The 21,332-nt window shown below is 43.4% G+C and overlaps 1 protein-coding gene across 7 annotated transcripts in view; it reads left to right on the plus strand.

The window, feature by feature from the left end:
* The window catches only part of LINGO1 (leucine rich repeat and Ig domain containing 1), a 451,779-nt gene that overhangs the window by 423,507 nt on the left and 6,940 nt on the right, over positions 1 to 21,332 (plus strand). Inside the window, exon 1 of one of the 7 annotated variants that reach the window (XM_063449336.1) lies at positions 10,394 to 11,012. The exons of the other annotated variants lie outside the window; for them this stretch is intronic. The gene's annotated coding sequence lies outside the window, so the exon portion shown is untranslated. Of the gene's footprint in view, positions 1 to 10,393; positions 11,013 to 21,332 lie in introns of those variants that run through there. 7 annotated transcript variants of the gene reach the window in all.

Here is a 21,332-nt window from a genome sequence, read left to right on the forward strand (position 1 = left end):
TATCTTACAGTATACAGCATGGCAAGCTACCTGTCAGTATATAGCTGGGCTATCTTACAGTATATAGCTGGGCTATCTTACAGTATACAGCATGGCAAGCGACCTGTCAGCATAGAGCTGGGCTATCTTACAGTATATAGCTGGCTATCTTACAGTATACAGCATGGCAAGCAACCTGTCAGTATATAGCTGGGCTATCTCACAGTATACAGCATGGCTTCCTGTCTGTCAGTATATAGCTGGGCTATCTCACAGTATACAGCATGGCTAGCGACCTGTCAGTATATAGCTGGGCTTTCTTACAGTATACAGCGTGGCTAGCGACCTTTCAGTATACAGCTGGGCTATCTTACAGTATACAGCATGGCTAGCGACCTGTCAGTATACAGCTGGGCTATCTCACAGTATACAGCATGGCAAGCTACCTGTCAGTATATAGCTGGGCTATCTTACAGTATACAGCATGGCTTCCTGTCTGTCAGTATACAGCTGGGCTATCTCACAGTATACAGCATGGCAAGCTACCTGTCAGTATATAGCTGGGCTATCTTACAGTATACAGCATGGCTAGCGACCTGTCAGTATATAGCTGGACTATCTTACAGTATACAGCATGGCAAGCGACCTGTCAGTATATAGCTGGGCTATCTTACAGTATACAGCATGGCTTCCTGTCTGTCAGTATACAGCTGGGCTATCTCACAGTATACAGCATGGCAAGCTACCTGTCAGTATATAGCTGGGCTATCTTACAGTATACAGCATGGCTTCCTGTCTGTCAGTATACAGCTGGGCTATCTCACAGTATACAGCATGGCTAGCGACCTGTCAGTATATAGCTGGGCTATCTTACAGTATACAGCATGGCAAGCGACCTGTCAGTATATAGCTGGGCTATCTTACAGTATACAGCATGGCTTCCTGTCTGTCAGTATACAGCTGGGCTATCTCACAGTATACAGCATGGCAAGCTACCTGTCAGTATATAGCTGGGCTATCTTACAGTATACAGCATGGCTTCCTGTCTGTCAGTATACAGCTGGGCTATCTCACAGTATACAGCATGGCTAGCGACCTGTCAGTATATAGCTGGGCTATCTTACAGTATACAGCATGGCAAGCGACCTGTCAGTATATAGCTGGGCTATCTTACAGTATACAGCATGGCTTCCTGTCTGTCAGTATACAGCTGGGCTATCTCACAGTATACAGCATGGCAAGCGACCTGTCAGTATATAGCTGGGCTATCTTACAGTATACAGCATGGCTAGCGACCTGTCAGTATATAGCTGGGCTATCTTACAGTATAAAGCGTGGGTATCGACCTTTCAGTATACAGCTGGGCTATCTTACAGTATACAGCATGGCTAGTGACCTGTCAGTATATAGCTGGGCTATCTTACAGTATACAGCATGGCTAGCGACCTGTCAGTATATAGCTGGGCTATCTTACAGTATACAGCATGGCTAGCGACCTGTCAGTATATAGCTGGGCTATCTTACAGTATACAGCGTGGCTAGCGACCTTTCAGTATACAGCTGGGCTATCTTACAGTATACAGCATGGCTAGCGACCTGTCAGTATATAGCTGGGCTATCTTACAGTATACAGCATGGCTAGCGACCTGTCAGTATATAGCTGGGCTTCTTACAGTATACAGCGTGGGTAGCGACCTTTCAGTATACAGCTGGGCTATCTTACAGTATACAGCATGGCTAGCGACCTGTCAGTATATAGCTGGGCTATCTTACAGTATACAGCTTGGCTAGCGACCTGTCAGCATAGAGCTGGGCTATCTTACAGCATACAGCGTGGCTAGCGACCTGTCAGTATATAGCTGGGCTATCTTACAGTATATAGCTGGGCTATCTTACAGTATACAGCATGGCAAGCGACCTGTCAGTATATAGCTGGGCTATCTTACAGTATACAGCATGGCTAGCGACCTGTCAGTATATAGCTGGGCTATCTTACAGTATAAAGCGTGGGTATCGACCTTTCAGTATACAGCTGGGCTATCTTACAGTATACAGCATGGCTAGTGACCTGTCAGTATATAGCTGGGCTATCTTACAGTATACAGCATGGCTAGCGACCTGTCAGTATATAGCTGGGCTATCTTACAGTATACAGCATGGCTAGCGACCTGTCAGTATATAGCTGGGCTATCTTACAGTATACAGCGTGGCTAGCGACCTTTCAGTATACAGCTGGGCTATCTTACAGTATACAGCATGGCTAGCGACCTGTCAGTATATAGCTGGGCTATCTTACAGTATACAGCATGGCTAGCGACCTGTCAGTATATAGCTGGGCTTCTTACAGTATACAGCGTGGGTAGCGACCTTTCAGTATACAGCTGGGCTATCTTACAGTATACAGCATGGCTAGCGACCTGTCAGTATATAGCTGGGCTATCTTACAGTATACAGCTTGGCTAGCGACCTGTCAGCATAGAGCTGGGCTATCTTACAGCATACAGCGTGGCTAGCGACCTGTCAGTATATAGCTGGGCTATCTTACAGTATACAGCGTGGCTAGCTACCTGTTAGTATATAGCTGGGATATCTTACATAATACAGCATGGCTAGCGACCTGTCAGTATATAGCTGGGCTATCTTACAGTATACAGCATGGCAAGCGACCTGTCAGTATATAGCTGGGCTATCTTACAGTATACAGCGTGGGTATCGACCTTTCAGTATACAGCTAGGCTATCTTACAGTATACAGCATGGCTAGCGACCTGTCAGTATATAGCTGGGCTATCTTACAGTATACAGCATGGCTAGCGACCTGTCAGTATATAGCTGGGCTATCTTACAGTATACAGCGTGGCTAGCGACCTTTCAGTATACAGCTGGGCTATCTTACAGTATACAGCATGGCTAGCGACCTGTCAGTATACAGCTGGGCTATCTCACAGTATACAGCATGGCAAGCTACCTGTCAGTATATAGCTGGGCTATCTTACAGTATACAGCATGGCTTCCTGTCTGTCAGTATACAGCTGGGCTATCTCACAGTATACAGCATGGCAAGCTACCTGTCAGTATATAGCTGGGCTATCTTACAGTATACAGCATGGCTAGCGACCTGTCAGTATATAGCTGGGCTATCTTACAGTATACAGCATGGCTAGCGACCTGTCAGTATATAGCTGGGCTATCTTACAGTATACAGCATGGCTAGCGACCTGTCAGTATATAGCTGGGCTATCTTACAGTATACAGCGTGGCTAGCGACCTTTCAGTATACAGCTGGGCTATCTTACAGTATACAGCATGGCTAGCGACCTGTCAGTATATAGCTGGGCTATCTTACAGTATACAGCATGGCTAGCGACCTGTCAGTATATAGCTGGGCTATCTTACAGTATACAGCGTGGCTAGCGACATGTCATTATATAGCTGGGCTATCTTACAGTATACCGCATGGCTAGCGACCTGTCAGTATATAGCTGGGCTATCTTACAGTATACAGCGTGGCTAGCGACCTTTCAGTATATAGCTGGGCTATCTTACAGTATACAGCATGGCTAGCGACCTGTCAGTATATAGCTGGGCTATCTTACAGTATACAGCGTGGCTAGCGACCTTTCAGTATACAGCTGGGCTATCTTACAGTATACAGCATGGCTAGCGACCTGTCAGTATATAGCTGGGCTATCTTACAGTATACAGCTTGGCTAGCGACCTGTCAGCATAGAGCTGGGCTATCTTACAGCATACAGCGTGGCTAGCGACCTGTCAGTATATAGCTGGGCTATCTTACAGTATACAGCATGGCTAGCGACCTGTCAGTATATAACTGGGCTATCTTACAGTATACAGCGTGGCTAGCTACCTGTTAGTATATAGCTGGGATATCTTACAGTATACAGCATGGCTAGCGACCTGTCAGTATATAGCTGGGCTATCTTACAGTATACAGCATGCCAAGCGACCTGTCAGTATATAGCTGGGCTATCTTACAGTATACAGCGTGGGTATCGACCTTTCAGTATACAGCTGGGCTATCTTACAGTATACAGCATGGCTAGCGACCTGTCAGTATATAGCTGGGCTATCTTACAGTATACAGCATGGCTAGCGACCTGTCAGTATATAGCTGGGCTATCTTACAGTATACAGCGTGGCTAGCGACCTTTCAGTATACAGCTGGGCTATCTTACAGTATACAGCATGGCTAGCGACCTGTCAGTATATAGCTGGGCTATCTTACAGTATACAGCATGGCTAGCGACCTGTCAGTATATAGCTGGGCTATCTTACAGTATACCGCATGGCTAGCGACCTGTCAGTATATAGCTGGGCTATCTTACAGTATACAGCGTGGCTAGCGACCTTTCAGTATATAGCTGGGCTATCTTACAGTATACAGCATGGCTAGCGACCTGTCAGTATATAGCTGGGCTATCTTACAGTATACAGCGTGGCTAGCTACCTGTCAGTATATAGCTGGGCTATATTACAGTATACAGCGTGGCTAGCGACCTTTCAGTATACAGCTGGGCTATCTTACAGTATACAGCATGGCTAGCGACCTGTCAGTATATAGCTGGGCTATCTTACAGTATACAGCGTGGCTAGCGACCTTTCAGTATACAGCTGGGCTATCTTACAGTATACAGCTTGGCTAGCGACCTGTCAGTATATAGCTGGGCTATCTTACAGTATACAGCTTGGCTAGCGACCTGTCAGCATAGAGCTGGGCTATCTTACAGCATACAGCGTGGCTAGCGACCTGTCAGTATATAGCTGGGCTATCTTACAGTATACAGCGTGGCTAGCTACCTGTTAGTATATAGCTGGGATATCTTACATAATACAGCATGGCTAGCGACCTGTCAGTATATAGCTGGGCTATCTTACAGTATACAGCATGGCAAGCGACCTGTCAGTATATAGCTGGGCTATCTTACAGTATACAGCGTGGGTATCGACCTTTCAGTATACAGCTAGGCTATCTTACAGTATACAGCATGGCTAGCGACCTGTCAGTATATAGCTGGGCTATCTTACAGTATACAGCATGGCTAGCGACCTGTCAGTATATAGCTGGGCTATCTTACAGTATACAGCGTGGCTAGCGACCTTTCAGTATACAGCTGGGCTATCTTACAGTATACAGCATGGCTAGCGACCTGTCAGTATACAGCTGGGCTATCTCACAGTATACAGCATGGCAAGCTACCTGTCAGTATATAGCTGGGCTATCTTACAGTATACAGCATGGCTTCCTGTCTGTCAGTATACAGCTGGGCTATCTCACAGTATACAGCATGGCAAGCTACCTGTCAGTATATAGCTGGGCTATCTTACAGTATACAGCATGGCTTCCTGTCTGTCAGTATACAGCTGGGCTATCTCACAGTATACAGCATGGCTAGCGACCTGTCAGTATATAGCTGGGCTATCTTACAGTATACAGCATGGCAAGCGACCTGTCAGTATATAGCTGGGCTATCTTACAGTATACAGCATGGCTTCCTGTCTGTCAGTATACAGCTGGGCTATCTCACAGTATACAGCATGGCAAGCTACCTGTCAGTATATAGCTGGGCTATCTTACAGTATACAGCATGGCTTCCTGTCTGTCAGTATACAGCTGGGCTATCTCACAGTATACAGCATGGCTAGCGACCTGTCAGTATATAGCTGGGCTATCTTACAGTATACAGCATGGCAAGCGACCTGTCAGTATATAGCTGGGCTATCTTACAGTATACAGCATGGCTTCCTGTCTGTCAGTATACAGCTGGGCTATCTCACAGTATACAGCATGGCAAGCGACCTGTCAGTATATAGCTGGGCTATCTTACAGTATACAGCATGGCTAGCGACCTGTCAGTATATAGCTGGGCTATCTTACAGTATAAAGCGTGGGTATCGACCTTTCAGTATACAGCTGGGCTATCTTACAGTATACAGCATGGCTAGTGACCTGTCAGTATATAGCTGGGCTATCTTACAGTATACAGCATGGCTAGCGACCTGTCAGTATATAGCTGGGCTATCTTACAGTATACAGCATGGCTAGCGACCTGTCAGTATATAGCTGGGCTATCTTACAGTATACAGCGTGGCTAGCGACCTTTCAGTATACAGCTGGGCTATCTTACAGTATACAGCATGGCTAGCGACCTGTCAGTATATAGCTGGGCTATCTTACAGTATACAGCATGGCTAGCGACCTGTCAGTATATAGCTGGGCTTCTTACAGTATACAGCGTGGGTAGCGACCTTTCAGTATACAGCTGGGCTATCTTACAGTATACAGCATGGCTAGCGACCTGTCAGTATATAGCTGGGCTATCTTACAGTATACAGCTTGGCTAGCGACCTGTCAGCATAGAGCTGGGCTATCTTACAGCATACAGCGTGGCTAGCGACCTGTCAGTATATAGCTGGGCTATCTTACAGTATATAGCTGGGCTATCTTACAGTATACAGCATGGCAAGCGACCTGTCAGTATATAGCTGGGCTATCTTACAGTATACAGCATGGCTAGCGACCTGTCAGTATATAGCTGGGCTATCTTACAGTATAAAGCGTGGGTATCGACCTTTCAGTATACAGCTGGGCTATCTTACAGTATACAGCATGGCTAGTGACCTGTCAGTATATAGCTGGGCTATCTTACAGTATACAGCATGGCTAGCGACCTGTCAGTATATAGCTGGGCTATCTTACAGTATACAGCATGGCTAGCGACCTGTCAGTATATAGCTGGGCTATCTTACAGTATACAGCGTGGCTAGCGACCTTTCAGTATACAGCTGGGCTATCTTACAGTATACAGCATGGCTAGCGACCTGTCAGTATATAGCTGGGCTATCTTACAGTATACAGCATGGCTAGCGACCTGTCAGTATATAGCTGGGCTTCTTACAGTATACAGCGTGGGTAGCGACCTTTCAGTATACAGCTGGGCTATCTTACAGTATACAGCATGGCTAGCGACCTGTCAGTATATAGCTGGGCTATCTTACAGTATACAGCTTGGCTAGCGACCTGTCAGCATAGAGCTGGGCTATCTTACAGCATACAGCGTGGCTAGCGACCTGTCAGTATATAGCTGGACTATCTTACAGTATACAGCGTGGCTAGCTACCTGTTAGTATATAGCTGGGATATCTTACATAATACAGCATGGCTAGCGACCTGTCAGTATATAGCTGGGCTATCTTACAGTATACAGCATGGCAAGCGACCTGTCAGTATATAGCTGGGCTATCTTACAGTATACAGCGTGGGTATCGACCTTTCAGTATACAGCTAGGCTATCTTACAGTATACAGCATGGCTAGCGACCTGTCAGTATATAGCTGGGCTATCTTACAGTATACAGCATGGCTAGCGACCTGTCAGTATATAGCTGGGCTATCTTACAGTATACAGCGTGGCTAGCGACCTTTCAGTATACAGCTGGGCTATCTTACAGTATACAGCATGGCTAGCGACCTGTCAGTATACAGCTGGGCTATCTCACAGTATACAGCATGGCAAGCTACCTGTCAGTATATAGCTGGGCTATCTTACAGTATACAGCATGGCTTCCTGTCTGTCAGTATACAGCTGGGCTATCTCACAGTATACAGCATGGCAAGCTACCTGTCAGTATATAGCTGGGCTATCTTACAGTATACAGCATGGCTAGCGACCTGTCAGTATATAGCTGGGCTATCTTACAGTATACAGCATGGCTAGCGACCTGTCAGTATATAGCTGGGCTATCTTACAGTATACAGCATGGCTAGCGACCTGTCAGTATATAGCTGGGCTATCTTACAGTATACAGCGTGGCTAGCGACCTTTCAGTATACAGCTGGGCTATCTTACAGTATACAGCATGGCTAGCGACCTGTCAGTATATAGCTGGGCTATCTTACAGTATACAGCATGGCTAGCGACCTGTCAGTATATAGCTGGGCTATCTTACAGTATACAGCGTGGCTAGCGACATGTCATTATATAGCTGGGCTATCTTACAGTATACCGCATGGCTAGCGACCTGTCAGTATATAGCTGGGCTATCTTACAGTATACAGCGTGGCTAGCGACCTTTCAGTATATAGCTGGGCTATCTTACAGTATACAGCATGGCTAGCGACCTGTCAGTATATAGCTGGGCTATCTTACAGTATACAGCGTGGCTAGCGACCTTTCAGTATACAGCTGGGCTATCTTACAGTATACAGCATGGCTAGCGACCTGTCAGTATATAGCTGGGCTATCTTACAGTATACAGCTTGGCTAGCGACCTGTCAGCATAGAGCTGGGCTATCTTACAGCATACAGCGTGGCTAGCGACCTGTCAGTATATAGCTGGGCTATCTTACAGTATACAGCATGGCTAGCGACCTGTCAGTATATAACTGGGCTATCTTACAGTATACAGCGTGGCTAGCTACCTGTTAGTATATAGCTGGGATATCTTACAGTATACAGCATGGCTAGCGACCTGTCAGTATATAGCTGGGCTATCTTACAGTATACAGCATGCCAAGCGACCTGTCAGTATATAGCTGGGCTATCTTACAGTATACAGCGTGGGTATCGACCTTTCAGTATACAGCTGGGCTATCTTACAGTATACAGCATGGCTAGCGACCTGTCAGTATATAGCTGGGCTATCTTACAGTATACAGCATGGCTAGCGACCTGTCAGTATATAGCTGGGCTATCTTACAGTATACAGCGTGGCTAGCGACCTTTCAGTATACAGCTGGGCTATCTTACAGTATACAGCATGGCTAGCGACCTGTCAGTATATAGCTGGGCTATCTTACAGTATACAGCATGGCTAGCGACCTGTCAGTATATAGCTGGGCTATCTTACAGTATACCGCATGGCTAGCGACCTGTCAGTATATAGCTGGGCTATCTTACAGTATACAGCGTGGCTAGCGACCTTTCAGTATATAGCTGGGCTATCTTACAGTATACAGCATGGCTAGCGACCTGTCAGTATATAGCTGGGCTATCTTACAGTATACAGCGTGGCTAGCTACCTGTCAGTATATAGCTGGGCTATATTACAGTATACAGCGTGGCTAGCGACCTTTCAGTATACAGCTGGGCTATCTTACAGTATACAGCATGGCTAGCGACCTGTCAGTATATAGCTGGGCTATCTTACAGTATACAGCGTGGCTAGCGACCTTTCAGTATACAGCTGGGCTATCTTACAGTATACAGCATGGCTAGCGACCTGTCAGTATATAGCTGGGCTATCTTACAGTATACAGCATGGCTAGCGACCTGTCAGTATATAGCTGGGCTATCTTACAGTATACCGCATGGCTAGCGACCTGTCAGTATATAGCTGGGCTATCTTACAGTATACAGCGTGGCTAGCGACCTTTCAGTATATAGCTGGGCTATCTTACAGTATACAGCATGGCTAGCGACCTGTCAGTATATAGCTGGGCTATCTTACAGTATACAGCGTGGCTAGCTACCTGTCAGTATATAGCTGGGCTATATTACAGTATACAGCGTGGCTAGCGACCTTTCAGTATACAGCTGGGCTATCTTACAGTATACAGCATGGCTAGCGACCTGTCAGTATATAGCTGGGCTATCTTACAGTATACAGCATGGCTAGCAACCTCTCAGCATATAACTGGGCTATCTTACAGTATACAGGATGGCTAGCGACCTGTCAGTATATAGCTGGGCTATCTTACAGTATACAGCATGGCTTCCTGTCTGTCAGTATACAGCTGGGCTATCTCACAGTATACAGCATGACTAGCGACCTGTCAGTATATAGCTGGGCTATCTTACAGTATATAGCTGGGCTATCTTACAGTATACAGCATGGCAAGCGACCTGTCAGTATATAGCTGGGCTATCTTACAGTATACAGCATGGCTAGCGACCTGTCAGTATATAGCTGGGATATCTTACAGTATACAGCATGGCTAGCGACCTGTCAGTATATAGCTGGGCTATCTTACAGTATACAGCATGGGCTATCTTACAGTATACAGCATGGCTAGCGACCTGTCAGTATATAGCTGGGCTATCTTACAGTATACAGCATGGCTAGTGACCTGTCAGTATATAGCTGGGCTATCTTACAGTATACAGGATGGCTAGCGACCTCTCAGTATATAGCTGGGCTATCTTACAGTATACAGGATGGCTAGCGACCTCTCAGTATATAGCTGGGCTATCTTACAGTATAAGGTAAGGTAGTCACAATACAGGATACAGCTGTCTCTCTATATAGAGCTCTGGGCAGCTGTTCCATCTTTCATATTGAACTGAGTAACAATTATTGTTCATGGCTACTTCTTTTCACTAACTCATCCTATTTTTCTTCCTCGTCTTCCCCACCCCCTTGTTCTTTCTTTCTATTCCCCTCCCTTTTTCTCCCTGATACTGTCTCTGCTTGCACCCCTCGCTCCTGTCTCTCTGCATGTTTTTCCATGCTCTCTCTCTCTCTCTCTCTCTTTTTCTGTTTCTCTCGCTGCTCATTCTTCATTCTTTCTCCTTATTGTGTTGCGTTTCATTCCCTGTTCTACCAATCCATCCCTCCTTCTCCTTCATCTCCCCCCCACCCCCGTCTCCTGCCTAGCAGCACCAGCCTCTATGTGTTACACACAGGATATTTCTGCTCTGCAGCTGAAGATCAACATCTGGATTTTATTGCTGAGTGGCACTGTCTGTGTGTGTCCTTGTACGTCTCCGTCTCAGTGTTTTTATCGCTCTGTGTGACTAAACGTGAACCTTTCGTGTGATATGCATACCTCGTACCAGTAATCTCCACACTGAATGTTTATCTTTTTGTCAATTTTCTCCCGGGATGCAGCCCGGTGATGCATTGTGTGTCTGATTAAGCATTTTTACTGTGTGTATGCAGAAAGCAGTGTTTGTTTGTGTGACCGTAATTGTGTTGTGTGTGTGTGTGTGTGCGGTGGAGAAAGAGCTGTTACTATTGCTTAATTGGAGATGGAAAAGCAAAAACGGATCTTGCAACTGAGGAAAATGAAGGCCAGGTATGAATCTAATTTATCTATTCTACGATCTGTGTAGGCAGAATTCTATTTGTAATACAGACATCAATGTGTGTGTGTATATATTAAAGAACATGTAATTTATTATTAGAATATATATGTATGTGTGTGTGATATAAGAACACAAAGTGTTTATTATTAGAGAGATTAATTATAATACAGTTATGATTGTATGATTGTATATATGGATACAGATGTGGCTTTTTCTCCCTTTCTCTACCTATATACACAATGCACTGCTCCCGATGCCTCCCTTCCTCTGTATATCAGCCTGTTAATGCACAGTTTGTGTAGATGTACATTTTATATGTCCTCCATGTTCGTGATCCAGCATACTTTATCCTCCGTCCTTTGCTTCTCTGCATTCTGCCTATCTCTCCTCTCCACTCGCCACTTTCTTATCGATGACCTTTTTTTATTCACTGTGTCTATGCTACTTTGTGTCCTGTTTGATCCTCTTTCTTTAAGCCGGTACAATCCTGCATACTGTTACCCCCTGCCCCATTTAGACTTCAAGCAACCATCAAGCTATTCTCCTGAGAACTTCATTGCCTTTCTTCTGAATGTGGCCTGTTTCTTTTTCACTAATCCATATAGAGCCATAAAGAATCTCTTACTTCACTAACTCAGGGCAATCAGCTGTGCTCTCAGAGAGAGCTCCTTGTATTATGGAGGAGATGTCGATTGACAGATCTGTTGCATTCTAAAGACCGCATAGCAGACACATAAATAGCTGTGGAACATATATACAGAATTACAGAGTGACATTATATAGGTTTGCATGAAGGATGATAGCTGTTCATTTCATAGAGAGAAGAAGAGAGACAGACATCCATAGCTAAGAATGTACATGTTCCATCAACCTTAGATGCTTTCTAATATAAGGAAGGGTTGGTTCTATCATTAAATCAGGTCTAGTTTTGGCAGCGTAGATGGGATCACCACCAGATAGAGTAGAATTCACACATTTTGAGGTGTTATCTGGTGGGGAGTAAGTAGATCTACTCTAACCCAGGTAGAGAGAAATTAGGGTTGGGTAGATGAGTATTTTGTACTAAAGCACTCTGAGTAAGGCCTCCACCTCCCTTTGGTTTCTATGCAGTTGCAACAATTTAGGCAGCTACAATCTGTTCTCAACCAGAACTATTCTGTCAGTGTTCACTCACAGCCCAACACTGTGTGTAGTGTCTGAGTAAGGCAGAGTATGTTTGTATCTCACAGGGCAAGGCCTCCCAGGCCTCCTATCTAGATAATATTCCATCAGGAAGTTATGTGAATGGGATATTCAAAATGAGTAGGGAACGCCTTGACTGGGTTTTCAGGATTAGTGATAACAGATGTTATAAAGAGAATAAAATAATTACAGATCTCTAAGGAAGTTCTGGGTGTCCTATAGAGATTGAAGTAAACACTTCACAAAATGATACGGTGTGACAGATAGCAGTATATATTGAGAGAGAGGGGTAGAGTCTTTCACAGAGGACGAATTAGAATGTCAAATAACTTTATATAATAATGAGAGATGAGCAGTGTAGCAGATACCTATATGCATTAAAAAGAAAAGACTAAAAACGTTATTCTGCTATTCTGTCCTTTTAATGCATACATCTATCTGTTACTACTTTCTTTGCCTTGCATTCTGTCAGTTGTATGGGCCACGCACACTCTCCCCCAGCTCACACAGTCTCTGCCAGCCTACACACAGACACATCACACATATACACTTACAGCTTACACAACACATACACTCTCTCACAGACTGAATTAATAGCAAGCTTAGCATAATGAAGTATCGTAGCATAAATTCATGTGTTTTTTTTACAGGAAAAAAAAACAGTAGTCCCATTACTTACTAAAAACCCCAGTAATGCTGTAAATGGTGCGAGTAGACTTGAATTTCTTTACTGTCCAAATACTGGATATGTGGACCAGTAATGGTCATACAGTACCTCTCAATCTAGAGGACTCTATAGATCAGCAAGTAAGGGGACCACCACTTTTAGCTGTACTGGTTAGGAGGGAAGGATTATCTTAACACGTATGAGAGTGGAGGTGAAAGAATAGATTAAAATACGGCTGTGTGAATAGAGAGGTAGTGTACATATTATAAAAGCTTGGCTTTTTATATGTTGGGGGTCATTATCAGTATTGTTAACAATAACTAATTCCTCATTTGATACAAAAATAATAAAAATTCCATGCCACAGTCAGCACAGCTTCATCCTAATAATTTATTAAGGTTTGTTAATAATGGCGATCATAGCCAAGTCTGTTCCTAGACAGGTGATCCATCCAGCTGGACTTACTGCTTTGTTTGGAACGATGGGTTTATTGAGCCACTAATGCAGTTAAGCACGGCCTTAATGATAGACCATATTATTTATAACTGAACACTGAGAAGCAGTATGTGTTTCTGCTGTAGAAAGGAGCCACGGGGCCTATGCTTTCTTCTCAATTCATATTTTCCTACTTTTGTTGTTTATTACAGCCAAATGTCAATGTCAGGTGTTCTTTTTTTATGCATTGTAGTAACATAATTGACTCTAAAATAGAAACCATTCTTGTAAAATGTTCTTTATTTTTTTCTTAGAAAGTGTCTCTCATTCTTGTAAAAGAGTCTCCATTCATAAGGAATGGTCTCCATTCCTATAAAATAACCTCAATTCATAAGAAACGTTTTCTGCATTCTTGTAAGAGAGTCTCCATTCATAAGGAATGGTCTCCATTCTTGAACTCCAAGTTGGAGTTGGTCATAGAGAAGCTTAGCCATCTTTGATCTAATAACGAAAGAAACCTCTAGCAACCTTCATGCCAGGATACAAATTACTATTTTTTTTTTTTTTTTGCCCCACTAGGGAAAGTTATTTTTACACACTGTCTTTTCACATGTGTCCCAGCAGTTTTAAGAATCCATATACTGCTAGAGGTAGCAGACACTCCAGTATAAATAAATCACTGCAGCTACAGCAGCTGGTGCATACAGTGTCATACAGCTTCCATACATACATTGCCACCAGCAAAGTCACAAACACACTCACCTCCCATCAGCATGTGCATGCACACACACACACACATACACACACACTCAGAGGTCCCAAAACCTTATACACATTCAACTTCTATCAGCGTAAACACACACAGTGCCAACACCAACTACAGGATAGTCTTAGTTTAAGAAATCTTTTCCTGCTGTCCTGTGTGCACAGGACAAACACTAGAAAATAACGTGAATGCATGACTGAGGCGCTGCAAGGCCTTGAATGTTAATTCCATCCATTCAAGGTGCCTTCTTCCTAAGCCAGTCTAGCATCAGTTGACTGGGGAAGCTACTTTGTGCATGCGCATTTGGTTAGCACTCCCCATTTTAGCACATTCCTCCTACGGTATGACACCAGTGATAGTAACTGAATCACTTGCTTGACCTAAATCTGGCTCCAACCACCTCCTCTCCATCCCTTAAACGCATAGCACAAGACCATTATTAACCTCACTTGCCATGACATGATGTCATTGTCGAAAGAGAAAAAATGAACTGCACTCCAATCACGTGACGATCCAGCTGCTAAACTGGAGCAAGGGCCAGATCCAGCCCTAGGGAGTACCGGTAGATATCAGTGATATCCTCTTTCTACCAGTGATGTCATTGTAGGACATTTCTGCATGTTTGAGAGTTCTTCTGCAGTGTTCTCCACATGCTCGTGCACTCTAAGTCCACTACTTTTTTGGGAACACTTTGTGCTGATTATCATGTCATGTGATGCACTGACTTCCTTGGCCACTTTCTCCTTTTGTCCCACATTCATGCATCCACATTTTGGAAGGTTTGAGAGTCAGCGGAGCGTCTTATGGAAATTATTTCAATCAAGGAACCACAGAGCAGTGCTTAGACACTGTGGCCCACCAAGAAGGTTGAGTCCTGATGATTCTATAACTCTATGACGACTGGGAGCAATGTCAAGACATCAGCCTGACTTCTGGACTTCTGGTATTCTCAGTAACACAGGAGAACTACTGTCTCATAAAGTGAGCGGGCCAGAACATTTCTTCATTTATTCTCAACAGTTTTGAAATCCTCCCCTGCTGTGTCTATGATATTGCAGTCACAGTAAAAGCCCAAAATCAGTCTGACAGCTGATGTGCCATTTATCTACTCCAGGCATTAATGCCTGGGTCCAAACAACTGCCCAGTTCTTCTTAATGTAGCACCTGCACTTAAAAAATGCATGTCTTTAACACTCACATTTCACTTTCGCTGTGAATGAATTTGTGGAATTGCTATATTTGCCTTTATGACTTCTTCTGCAAGACAGTATCTCATCTCTGATAAACTCCATATTTTATGCATGGATATCTTTGCCTGAGCCAGTTATCGTTAATTATTTATAATATGAGTGCTAATGACAAATTTACCTGCAATCAAGCAGGGATATCCTGTCAGATAACCTAGACTTCATCAGGATCACGTGAAGTGGTGTTGAGTACTGCTCAAATACATTTATATTATATCTTGATTACATTCTGTGCGAGTCTAATATGAGACAAAAATAAAAAGGATTCACACTTTCTAAGAAAATAACTTTAATGCTGTCGGGGGTCCACACACCTAGAGGTCAAATGCATTAGAAGGGTTCATGGGGAAATATGTTACTGTGCAGAATAATACATTTGAGAAATTATAACTAAAAGTAATAGCATTTTCAGACTCGTATGTACAATGCAGCTGCCTGTTATGTGATATATTTCTAAATAGGTGGATTAGGGGGTCTGATATTGAAAAATGTTGTTCAGTAAGGATTCAATAATGTCATGAGACCAAGACTGATCTGACCCTCTGTTACAAATGACCTTCTCCTTGTCATGGGCAGGGTCTGTTTATCTGTCTTTGTTATGGTAGACCTGTCATCTCCTCCCAGGACCATCGATCATGGTATAGAACTCAGGTAGAACACCAAGTGGGAGTAGAAGACCTTGCACTGCTGTCTGTCTTTTTTTTTCCCTCAGGAAAACCCTGATCGAGTGAAAATAGGAATGTTTTACTTGGAAATCAGTCACTCTTCCTATGGTGAACAGCAAAGTTCACTGTTACCTACACAGTTGTTTATGTATTTATTATTTATTTATTATTGCCATTGATATAGCGCCAACAGATTCTGGAGCACTTTACAATAATATGAGAGGGGGGATATAACTATAAATAGGACAATTACATGAAAACTTACACTAACGATAGGTTGAAGAGGAACCTGCTCAAACAAGCTTACAGTCTATAGGAGGTGGGGTATAAAACACATTAGGACAGGAAATAGCCATCAAATAAGGTGGGAGTGAAGCAGAGCTGGAGGACAGAGTAGAGTGCTGCCCTTTAGGAGAGAGCAAGAGACAGGTATGTAAGGTAGAGGTTACTCTGGGAGTCCATAAGCTTTCCTAAAGAGATGGGTTTTAAGGCACTTCTTAAACGATTGAAGACTAGGGGAGAGGCTATTCCATAGGAAGGGAGCCGCCCGCGAGAAGTCCTGCAAGCGTGAGTTGGCCGTACGGGTGCGAGCAGCGGACAGGAGAAGGTCACGGGCAGAGCGGAGAGACAGAGAAGGGGCATACCTATGGCTCTGTGATGAGATATAAGAGGGGCTAGAATTGTTCAATGCTTTATTGGTATGGGTTATTACTTTGAATTGACTCCTATAGGATACAGGAAGCCAATGTAACTGACAGAGGGATGAGGTGTGAGAGGACCGACCAAGGAGTGAAAATCAGTCTAGCTGCAGCATTCATTACAGACTGTAGCGGGGCAATACAGCTTTTGGGAAGACCAATTAGGAGAGGGTTACAATAATCCATGCGGAAAATTACTAGCGCATGGACAAGCTCCTTGGTAGCATCTTGTGTAAGAGTTGTTGTATGTTTGTGTGTAAGGCCTCAACTGGGAGCATGAATTAGAGTACTAACCATGTGCTAATGACCCTCAGATCTAAGTCCCATTTGAGGCATGACCATAAAGCTCTTTCTGGATTTCTTGAGAACTGGATTTCTTGACAAATGCATGTCCCAGAACTTGTAAAAGTGAAACACCAGACAGAGAGTAATGATATTATAGAACATCCATTGGTCCACTAAATCAAGACATAGAAAAAAATTTATTACTAAATTGGAATTCGGTAACTTTGTATTTTATTAGTTCACTTGAGTCAAAATACTAGATTTACTCGGTGTTCAATACAATTCTTCATACTTTTTATCCCCTACATTTTCCTTCCTTTTCTCTCCTAAACATTCATTGTTTTTCCCCTATGGTTATTGGACTACAACCCCCAATCATTGTTGAGAAAGTGTGTGGAGTAGACGCAGTTTCATCAGGCGGTATGTGATATTATCCCCCCCTTCCTTATTCACAGCTCATCTATATTTACTGTGATTTCGCTGTTATTTGTCTAAGGATATTAAAAAAAAATTTATGATACTCCCCCATTTCCATTTTATTTTCTCCCATGTTGGAGTGCAGTATTTGGTTATATTTTTTCTTTTTTTTTAACCCACATAGATCTTTCACAGACAAATTGCAACTAGTGGGTGGTGAGTGTTACATAATGTAGATGTACTGATGTAGATCAGTATGTAACTACATCTGTTATAGAGAAAATATATAAGTGGTGTGTGTATAGGTAGGATCTATAAGGCAAAACGTAGGAGAGTAAGCTCTGTGTATAGGGAAAAGCTGTGAGGTTAAGTAGTGTGTATAGGGAGAAGTTGTGAATAGGTGCTGAGCAGATATGTAGCTTAGGCTTTCTAATTGTACAGATAATAACCTATATGCAGTCGGGGGTCCTTACACCGAGAAGTCAAATGCATTAGACGGGTTCATGGGGAAATATGTTACTGTGCAGAATAATTAATTTGAGACATTGTTACTAAAAGTAATAGCGTTTTCAGACTCTTCTGTAGAATGCAGTTGCCTTTTATGTGATCTATTTCTAAATAGGTGCATTAGGGGGTCTGATATTGAAAATGTTGCTTAGTCAATAATGTCAGGAAATCATGACTGATCTGACCCTCTGTTACAAATGACCTTCTCCTTGTCATGGGCTGAGTCTGTTTATCTGTCTTTGTTATGTTAGACCTGTCATCTGCTCCCAGGACCATCGATCATGGTATACTACTCAGGTAGAACACCAAGTGGGAGTAGAAGACCTTACACTGCTTTCTGTCTTCTTCTCTCAGGAAAACCCTGATCGAGTGGAAATCAGTGACTCTTCCTATGGTGAACAGCAAAGTTCACTGTTGTCTACACAGCTGTTGTTGTGTGTTTGTGTGTAAGACTCTCAAGAGTCCTCATCTGGGAACATGAATTAGAGTACTACCCATGTGCTAATGACCCTCAGATCTAGGTCTCATTTTAGGCTTGACCACTAATCTCTTTCTGGCCATCTATAGAACACTGACAAATGCATATCCCATAACTTGCTCAAACTCTGCTTGGCCATGACTAAGATCCTGATTGTAAATGTTAAACACCAGACTGAGAGCAACGATATTATAGAACATCCAGTGATCCACTAAATCAAGGCAGAAAAATAATTTATTACTAAATTGGAATTCGGGAACTGTGTACTTTAAGAGGTAACGTGAGCCAAAACACTAGCTTTACTCAGTGCTCAATACAATTCTTCATACTTTTCAACCCCTACATTTTCCATCCTTTTTTTCCCATTAAACATTACTTTTTTTCCCTCCTAATGAGTGGTCTACAACCACCGTAACTGTTGACAAAGAGCGGCAGTATGTGGTGTGTCTTTCTCCCTCTTTCCTTCTTATGCACTGTTCATCAATTTTCACAGTAAGTTTGCCACATTTATTATCTGTTTTGTATCTAAGGATATTAAATAAAGAGAAGATTTTTTAAAAACTCCCCTTTTCCATTTTCCTTCCATGTTAGATTTTTTTCTTTTTTTCAACCCCATAGACTTTTTATAGACAAATTACAACTAGTGGGTGGTGAGTGTTTATCGACAAAGTAGCTCAGTATGTAACTATATCTGTTAAAGAGATACAAGTGGTGTGTATATGTAGAATCTATGAGAGTAAGGGAATGTATGTGGTGAAGTAAGCTGTGAGAGTAAGAGGTGTGTATAGGGAGAAGCTGTGAGAGTAAGTGGTGTGTGTATAGGGAGAAACTGTAAGAGTAAGCGGTGTGTATAGGGAGAAGCTGTGATAGTAAGTGGTGTGTATAGGGAGAAGCTGTGAGAGTAAGTGGTGTGTGTAATGAGAATCTATGAGAGTAAGTTGTGTGTATAGGGAAAAGCTGTGAAAGTAAGTGGTGTGTGTGTATAGGGAAAAGCTGTGAAAGTAGGGTGGTGTGTTTAGTGAGAATCTATGAGAGTAAGTTGTGTGTATGGAGAGAAGCTGTAAGAGTAAGTGGTGTGTTTAGGGAGAAGCTGTGAGAGTAAGCGGTGTGTATAGGGAGAAGCTGTGAGAGTAAGCGGTGTGTATGGAGAGAAGCTGTGAGAGTAAGCTGTGTGTATGGAGAGAAGCTGTAAGAGTAAGTGGTGTGTTTAGGGAGAAGCTGTGAGATTAAGCGGTGTGTATAGGGAGAAGCTATGCGCGTAAGCGGTGTGTATGGAGAGAAGCTGTGAGAGTAAGCTGTGTGTATGGAGAGAAGCTGTAAGAGTAAGTGGTGTGTTTAGGGAGAAGCTGTGAGATTAAGTGGTGTGTATAGGGAGAAGCTATGAGAGTAAGCGGTGTGTAGCAAGAACCTATGAGAGTACGCGGTGTGTATAGAGAGATGGTGTGAGAGTAAGTGGTGTGCATAATGAGAACCTATGAGTATTAGTGGTGTGTATAGGGAGAAGCTGTGGGAGTAGGGTGGTGTGTTTAGTGAGAATCTATGAGAGTAAGCGGTGTGTATAGGGAGATTCTATTAGAGTAAGCAGTGTGTATAGGGGGAAGCTGTGAGAGTAAGCAGTGTGTATAGGGGGAATCTGTGAGAGTAAGCGGTGTGTATAGGGAGAAGCTATGAGAGTAAGTGGTGTGTATAGGGAGAAACTGTAAGAGTAAGCGGTGTGTATAGGGAGAAGCTGTGAGAGTAGGGTGGTGTGTTTAGTGAGAACCTATGAGAGTAAGTGGTGTGTATGGAGAGAAGCTGTGAGAGTAAGCTGTGTGTATGGAGAGAAGCTGTAAGAGTAAGTGGTGTGTATAATGAGAACCTATGAGAGTAAGTGGTGTGTGTAGGGAGAAGCTATGAAAGTAAGCAGTGTGTATAGGGAGAATCTATGAGAGTAAGCGGTGTGTAGAGAGAGACGGTGTGAGAGTAAGTGGTGTGTATACGGAGAATCTATGAGCGTAAGCGGTGTGTATAGAGAGAAGGTGTGAGAGTAAGTGGTGTGTATAGGGAGAATCTATGAGGCTAAGCGGTGTGTATAGGGAGAATCTATGAGAGTAAGCGGTGTGTATAGAGAGAAGGTGTGAGAGTAAGTGGTGTGTATAGGGAGAATCTATGAGGCTAAGCGGTGTGTATAGGGAGAATCTATGCGAGTAAGCGGTGTGTATAGAGAGAAGGTGTGAGAGTAAGCGGTGTGTATAGGGAGAATCTATGAGGGTAAGCGGTGTGTATAGGGAGAAGGTGTGAGAGTAAGCGGTGTGTATAGAGAGAAGGTGTGAGAGTAAGCAGTGTGTATAGGAAGAATCTATGAGGGTAAGCGGTGTGTATAGGGAGAAGGTGTGAGTAAGCGGTGTGTATAGAGAGAAGGTGTGAGAGTAAGCGGTGTGTATAGAGAGAAGGTGTGAGAGTAAGCGGTTTGTATAGGGAGAATCTATGAGAGTAAGTGGTATGTATAGAGAGAAGATGTGAGAATAAGTGGTGTGTATAGAGAGAAGGTGTGAGAGTAAGCAGTGTGTATAGGGAGAATCTATGCGGGTAAGCGGTGTGTATAGGGAGAAGGTGTGAGAGTAAGCGGTGTGTATAGAGAGAAGGTGTGAGAGTAAGCGGTGTGTATAGAGAGAAGGTGTGAGAGTAAGCGGTGTGTATAGAGAGAAGGTGTGAGAGTATGGGCTGTGTATAGAGAGAAGGTGTGAGAGTAAGCGGTGTGTATAGAGAGGTGTGAGAGTAAGCGGTGTGTATAGAGAGAAGGTGTGAGAGTATGGGCTGTGTATAGAGAGAAGGTGTGATAGTAAGCGGCGTGTATAGGGAGAATCTATGAGAGTAAGTGGTATGTATAGATAGAAGGTGTGAGAATAAGTGGTGTGTATAGGGAGAAGCTGTGAATTGGTGCTGTGCTATGAGCGATGTACGTTTAGCCTTATAATTGTACA

This window comes from Pelobates fuscus, chromosome 3, assembly GCF_036172605.1.
Source record: "Pelobates fuscus isolate aPelFus1 chromosome 3, aPelFus1.pri, whole genome shotgun sequence".
Classification (NCBI taxonomy): Eukaryota; Metazoa; Chordata; class Amphibia; order Anura; family Pelobatidae; genus Pelobates; species Pelobates fuscus.